Here is an 8,022-nt window from a genome sequence, read left to right as displayed (position 1 = left end):
CTTGAATTGTAAATGGGTCAGGGATGTGGGATTGTAGAAATTAAACAAAGAACAGTAAAATTAAACAAACGGAAGAGGAGAAGATGGATTCAATTAAACTAGATCTCAAACAGAAATGTAAATAAGCTTGGTGAAGCATTCAATAAGGAAATTAAAATTGAAAAACACAGATCTCAGGACTCAAGAGACTAGATAGCCAAGTCTAAATCTCAATGCCTTCCTAGATCCTAGTTCACAAAGCAAGTAAAGAGAAATTGAAGATTGAAGCAGTAAAGGAAATGAAATTTAACTCAATTATGCAGAAGGAAAACCAAAGAGATCTTAAATGGAGATTGAGACAGAAGTTCCTCAATTCTTCACACTCAAGACTCAAACAAAACCCAGTAAAGAAAACAAAAAGATCAGAGGAAGAAGAAGTGAATTCTCTCCTCCAATTCTCAAGCTATTGCAGAAAACAGAAAAATGGAAAGTGAGCTCTCAAGTTGACTAAGGATGAAAATTAAAATGAAAGTCAGTTTTTCCTCTAATCCTAACTAACACCTATTTATACACTTTCTATTTTGGATCTAAGAATTTTGAGTGGGCTTGAAAGATGGGTGAAGAATTGAATTCAATTGGATTTTTAGATGAGTTTCAGCCCATATTGTTCCTAGGAGGCTGCTCTGCTCTTGTGGAGGGCAGAGCAGGGAAGCCTTGCATGTGGATCCAATTAGCGTGCCAAGTATGGGAGAGGCATCAGGATGCTACCCTGCCCTTGTGGAGAGTAGGGCAGTGGTGTCATGGTGCGTGCCTTGCTTCCCTGCCTGTGCTGTGATGCGCCAAGGATGCGCGCCCAAGCTCCCTTGTTACGCGTCAATTGTGCGTGCTGGCCGTGCCAAATTGTGCGTCATTCACCAAGGAATGCTGCTCTGCCCTCCTTGTGGGCAGCACAAGCTTTCCATGTTCTTGGGTGAGGTCCCAAGTTCGAAACTTGCTGGATGGCTTTTGTTGCCCCTTTTTTCTTGGTTTTCTTGGCACCAAAGTAGCGCCTAGTTTCTTGCTTCCTCAAGGTCTTGTGTTCGATCCTTGGAGGTTGAAAACAAGCTAATTTTGGCTTGTTTTCCTTTCATTTGAACTCTACTTCCTTTCCTCTTGAGCTTGGTTCGAAACCCATGGGTGGCACTTGAAGAACAATTTCCTTGAATTTTTCCATGAGGAGCCCGAAATTGCTCTTGAGGAGGGCAGGGCAGAATTTTTCCTTCCCTTATTTCTTGGCCTAGAATTGTGCTCCGCCCTCAAGGAGGGCAGGGCATTGAAGCCTTGAATGCTTGGTTCATTGTTGTGCTCCCTTGGAGGGCAGTGTGCTCTTGTGGAGAGTAGTGCGGCTTCCTTCCTTCCATGCGCCACGCTCTTTTCTTCCTTAGGCCACGCTTTCTTAAGCCACGCTTCATTCTTTTCTTCTTTTCTTCACCTACAAATAATCAAAATAACCAATCAAATTATCACTAAATTCACAAGGTTTATAAATCAATTAAAATTCAATTAAATTTAGCTTAAACCTCATGATTTAGCATCAATTAAATGGTGGTTGTTTGATTCAAATAAAACATGCAATTCCACTCTAAATTGCTTACATATAGTACAAGAAAGTGCATAAAAACTAGTGAAACAAGTGAAATTAGCTTGAAAAATGGGTATATGATGACTTGTCATCACAACACCAAACTTAAATCTTGCTTGTCCCCAAGCAAGCATCAAAATTAAGAGAAAATGAAATGAAAATGAAAAGCATACATATCCTTATTAGGCAGTTAGTAGAACTTGGTTCATGGAGTTTTTATGCAGACAATGATAACTCAGTTATTGTTTGCTGTTACATAATATACACTTTTCCTCAAAGGCTTACTAAGCTTGCTATTATAAGGTTTACTTTTTACTTGCTCCCTTGCTAACTTTTCTTTTCTTATTTTGCTTAACAAGCTTATTATTCTTTGAAGGCTTCGTGTCAAATGTTCAGCGGCCTTTGGCTTTATTTTTACTCAACATTTCTTCACCACAGACACATGGCTCACTATTTTCTCCTAGGATCATTGATGCCCAGCACCTCTTTGGATAACTAAATGTTCTGTAGCCAGGTTGCTCTTTATTGTGGACTTTCAATTGGCCATCCCAAATCAGTTGATCTAAGTGGCCAGGTTTTGAAATACCCCTTAGAATTTACTTATCCAAGCATATCCTGGTATAAGAACACCACAGGCATGTGTCCTAGGGTCTAAGCTATTGGTGCGTAGCCTTATTATTTGTTTTTCTTACCACATTGGCCTTTTCTTCTTCCTTTTCTTTCTGTTTTGTTTTGTTCTCAAGGGACACTATTTTTCTTTACTGATAGAAACCTTTGTGACAGCAAGCTAGCTCACACTTCAATGAAAATGACATTATGCATTAATTATTTCATGAGTTATGCATTTAATCAAACACATATACCACCATTAACTTCCATTCTAACTTATGCAACATTGGACATTTACTTTCTAATCCAAACATTTCTCTTTTATTTAAGCATATGGGAAACAAAACAAAATTTAAAGCTAAGTGATGAATGACAAGCATTATGTAGATAAGCATACTTAATCAAACAACTTCACTTGCAACTAGATGAACACTTTAGCAAGACATACAAGAATTCCTGAATTAAAACATTTCACAACAATAAGGATTAAGTGTAGATACAACCTTTTAAGTTGCAGCTTTTCATTCTTCCTCCTGTTGCCTCCCTTTTGAGTCATAATGCAAATTGTCTTTAAATGTTGGCTATTTTTCTGCATAATTCTCAAAAGTTGCTTGCTTCTCAAGCCCTTAAATGAATGGTTAGTATGCATAAATTGAGTGTGTCTTTTGGATTAATTTTGGTGTAGGAACACCAAACTTAATTGCTTGCCACTGCCTCTGATGCAACAAGTTAACCATATGTGGAACCTTGTGTCCTTGCTAAAGGTTATGGAATTAAAACTAGAAAGCAGTTAAATAGTTGAATAATTTGTCTGATTGCTAGGAGCTAGCAATGTGCAAGAAGTGAGAATGTGTTTTTAAATGAGATTTTGGTGGAACACCAAACTTAGAATCCTTCATTCTTCCTTAAATTGTTTTGGTGTGCAACACCAAACTTAGCTCCTTACAATGCATACTAATTATTCAACATTTTTATTAAAAAAGCTATGAAAAGAAACTACCTCAGGTTGGGTTGCCTCCCAACAAGCGCTTCTTTATTGTCACTAGCTTGACATCCTTCATTGTTGCTTCAAGAAGGCTGTAGGCTCTGAACCTCTTTTTCGTTGTCCAATTGTCCTCCTAGGTACAGTTTTGATCTGTGACCATTTGCTGTGAATTGACTCTTCGTTGCTTCGTCTAGCAATTCAATACTTCCATAAGGAAAGACCTTGGTTACCAAATATGGACCAGTCCACTTAGATTTAAGCTTGCAAGGGAACACCTTGAGTCGTGAGTTGTACAAGAGTACTTGCTGTCCAGGTTTGAATTCTTTCTTCAAGATCTTCCTGTCATGCCACCTCTTGGCTTTTTCCTTGTATATCTTGGCATTTTCATAGGCTTCTAGCCTAAATTCATCCAGCTCATTTAGCTGCAACAACCTTTTCTCCCCTGCTGCTTCAGAGTCAAGATTTAAGAGTTTAGTATCCCAAAAAGCTTTGTGTTCAAGCTCTACAGGGAGGTGACAAGATTTGCCATATAATAGCTGAAAGGGGGACTTCCCAATGGGAGTTTTGAAAGCTGTTCTGTATGCCCAGAGTGCATCTTCCAACTTCCTAGCCCAATCCTTTCTTGTGCTTCCTACTGTCTTCTCTAGAGTCTTCTTCAATTTTCTGTTTGCTAATTCAGCCTGCCCGTTAGTCTGAGGGTGGTATGGTGTGCCTACTTTATGAATAACTCCATATTTATGAAGAAGTTTTTCCATTTGTTTGTTACAAAAATGACCACCACCATCACTAATAAGACCCTTGGGCACTCCATATCTAGTGAAAATATGCTTCTTGAGGAATTGAAGGACAATTTGCACATCACAGGTAGTTGTGGCTATGGCTTCCACCCACTTTGAGACATACTCCACTGCTACCAAGATATATCTGAAAGAATAGGAAGGGGGAAAGGGTCCCATGAAGTCAATGCCCCATAGATCAAATAATTCTAATTCCAAAATGAAATTCTGCGGCATCTCATTCCTTCTTGTCAATCCTCCTGCTCTCTGGCATCCATTACATTGGTGAACAAACTCTCTGGCATCTTTGAAGATAGTTGGCCAATAGAAGCCACTCTGTAATATCTTTGCAGCTGTTCTTTCTGGACCAAAGTGTCCACCATAAGCTGAGCCATGGCATTGCCACAATATATCCCTTATTTCACTCTCAGGGACACACCTTCTAATCAGTCTATCAGAACATCTCTTGAACAGGAAGGGTTCATCCCACAAGAATTTCCTTGCTTTGTTGATTAACTTCTTCACTTGTTGCTTAGAGAACTCTTAAGGTATCTTCCTCCCCACTTTGTAGTTTGCTATGTCAGCAAACCAAGGTGTTTGCTGGATCTGTAAAAGGTATTCATCTGGAAAGCTTTCATTCACGGGTTGGGAGGCTTTTTGAATTGTTTTTTGTGGTAGCCTCGACAAATGATCAGCAACTCAGTTTTCAGTGCTCTTCCTGTCATTTACTTCAATGTCAAACTCTTGTAGGAGCAATATCCACCTGATAAGTCTTGGTTTAGCATCCTGCTTTGACATCAAATACTTAAAGGCAGCATGGTCAGTATAAACCACGATTTTGGACCCTATCAAGTATGATCTAAACTTATCAAATGCATAAACTACAACTAATAATTCCTTCTCTGTTGTGGTGTAATTTTTTTGAGCCTCATTCAACACCTTACTTGCATAATATATGACATGATGCAAGTTTCCCTTCTTTTGTCCAAGCACAGCACCAATTGCAATATCACTTGCATCACACATGAGTTCAAAAGGTAGTTCCCAATCCGGGGGTGTGATGATTGGTGCTGTTGTGAGTCTGTTTTTTAAAGTTTCAAAGGCATGCTGGCAGTTTTCATCAAAAACAAAAGAATTATCAATCATTAACAGATTACTCAAAGGTTTGGCTATTTTAGAAAAATCCTTGATAAACCTTCTATAAAATCCTGCATGCCCCAAGAAACTTCTAACAGATTTCACATTAGTTGGTGGAGGGAGCTTCTCTATGATCTCTACTTTTGCCTTGTCAACCTCTATCCCTTTTCTTGAAACTTTGTGACCAAGAACAATCCCCTCGGGCACCATGAAATGGCACTTCTCCTAGTTCAAAACCAAATTAGTTTCTTGGCACCATTTCAAGACAAGAGTTAGATGTTTCAGGCAAGCATTGAAATTGTCACCAAAAATAGAAAAGTCATCCATGAAAACCTCTAAAAACTTTTCGACCATATCTGAAAAAATGGAGAGCGTACACCTTTGAAAGGTGGCTGGGGCATTGCATAGCCCAAACGGCTTCCTTCTATAGGCAAAAACTCAAAATAGACATGTGAATGTAGTCTTTTCTTGGTCCCTTGGATCTACCACTATCTGATTATACCCAGAATAGCCATCCAGGAAGCAATAGTAAGCATGGCCAGCTAATCTTTCAAGCATCTGGTCAATGAAGGGGAGTGGGAAGTGATCTTTGCGTGTGGCGTCATTCTGCCTCCTATAGTCAAGACACATCCTCCATCCTGTCACAGTTTTTGTGGGAGTGAGTTCATTTTTCTCATTAACAATGACTATCATCCCACCCTTCTTTGGTACCACTTGAATTGGGCTTATCCATGAGCTATCAGATATAGGGTAGATTATCCCTGTATTCCACAACTTCATTACTTCCTTCTGGACAACTTCCTTCATTGTGGGATTTAGCCTTCTCTGAGGTTGAACCACTGGTTTGGAATTGTCCTCCAAGAGGATTTTATGCATACACACTGCAGGGCTGATACCTTTCAAGACATCAATGGTCCATCCTAAAGCATCATTGTGAGCTCTGAGTACATCAAGAAGTTCTCCTTCTTCTTTTTTTGTCAGGGATGAATTGATGATCACTGGGAAACTCTCTGATGTGCCAAGGAATGCATATTTGAGATGGGTGGGTAATGGCTTCAATTCTTGTTTTTGTACTTCTTCTTTCTTGCTTAGTTTCACCTATTTGTCAATAGAGATCTCAGCTGCTTGTTCCTCTCTTGTCTCTTGATTATCTTCCTCTTCTTGTTCATGATGATTAGTGTCTAACATTTCTTCCACCAGGCTTTCTATCATGTCCACTCTCAGGTAATCCTCTTGCTCAAGAGGGTGTTGCATTGACTTGAAAACAGTTATAATCATTTGCTTATTGTGTACTCTGAAGATCATCTCTCCCTTTTCCACATCGATAATAGCTCTTGCAGTTGCTAGAAATGGTCTTCCCAAGATGATTGAATTATTTCCTTCCTGTTCAATGTCCAAGATCACAAAATCCGTAGGGAAGATAAACTCCCCAACCTTTACTAACAGATTCTCCACAATTCCATTAGGTGTCTTAATTGATCTATCAGCCATGACTAGTGACATCCTAGTGGGTTTGAGTTCTTTTATCGCAAGCTTCCTCATCATGGACAGGGGCATTAAATTGATACTAGCTCTAAGATCATAAAGAGCCTTGTCTAATGTCATTTTGCCTATGGTGCAAGCAACTACAAAACTCCCTGGATCTTTAAGCTTTGGTGGGATTCCCTTTTGAAGCACAATGCTACATTCTTCAGTGAGTAGCACAGTCTCCTTCTCCAGCCAACTTATTTTCTTGTTGATAAGTTCCTTAAAAAACTTGGCATATAGAGGCATTTGCTCCAATGCCTCAGCCAAGGGTATGTTGATCTCTAGCTTCTTGAAAGTCTCGAGGAACTTATGAAAGTGCTGATCCTTTGCTTCTTTATGGAATCTCTGTGGATAAGGTAGTAGAGGTATAAGTCTCTTCTCTACTTGCTGCTGTCTTGGATTTGGCTCTTCCATTATCTGCTTTCCCTTCTTTAAATTTTGTGGTTGGTTGTTCTCTTCTTTGAGCTTTTCTGGGACATTCTTGCTTGTTATGTTCTTGTTGTTAGCTCCCTCTTTCTCTGTTGGTTCTTTGTCACTTTCCATAGGCTTCTTGGTTGCCCCTTTGTTACTGTCCACCAATGTCTTTCCACTCCTTAGTTGCACAACTTTGCACTCTTCTTTCGGATTAGGAATGGTGTCGCTTGGTAGTGAGCTTGAAGGTCTCTCAATAGAAATCTGCTTGGAGATTTGTCCAATCTGCCTCTCTAGGCTCTTCATGGAAGCTTCCTAGTTCTTTGTTGTCATTTTTTGGTTCTTCATCATCTTCTCCATGAGCATCTCTAGATTAGTAATCCTCTGAGAATCTTGTGAGATTGGTTGGTTTTGGGGTGTTGATGGATGATGGTAAGTATTTTGGTTGATGGCTTGGTTATTGGATGGATAATGGTTGGAGTTGGGGTAATTGTTTTGAGGTTTTCTGTAAGGATTTTGGTTAGTTGGCTGATGGTTGTAATTTTGGTTGTTTCTTGGAGTGTTTTGAGCTGATTTCCTCTGTGATGGTTGTTGGTTTTGGTTGTGGTTATCTCCCCGCCTAAGGTTTGGGTGGTTCTTCCAAGATGGATTGTAGGTGTCACCATACACCTCATTTGATCTGGAATTTTGGTTGTGCATATACTGCACTTGCCCTTGTTGCTGTTCTTCTTGGTTCTCCTCATTCTGCCCCCAAGGATTTGATGGTTGGCTTGTGGCATTCACTGATGCAACCTGTAGGCTATCAATTCTCTTGGGCATTTGCTCAAATTGTTGCTAAATCTGCTACTGCATCACTTTGTGTTGAGCCAAAATTGTATCCACTCCTTCCAATTCTAGCACTCCCTTCCTCTGTGATGGTTGGCGTTGCCTTTGGTGAGCAAAGAAGTATTGGTTGTTGGCCACCATATCAATGAGGT

This window comes from Arachis duranensis, chromosome 4 (genome assembly GCF_000817695.3).
Source record: "Arachis duranensis cultivar V14167 chromosome 4, aradu.V14167.gnm2.J7QH, whole genome shotgun sequence".
In the NCBI taxonomy this organism is placed as follows: Eukaryota; Viridiplantae; Streptophyta; class Magnoliopsida; order Fabales; family Fabaceae; genus Arachis; species Arachis duranensis.
Note: the sequence above shows the minus strand (reverse complement) of the source record.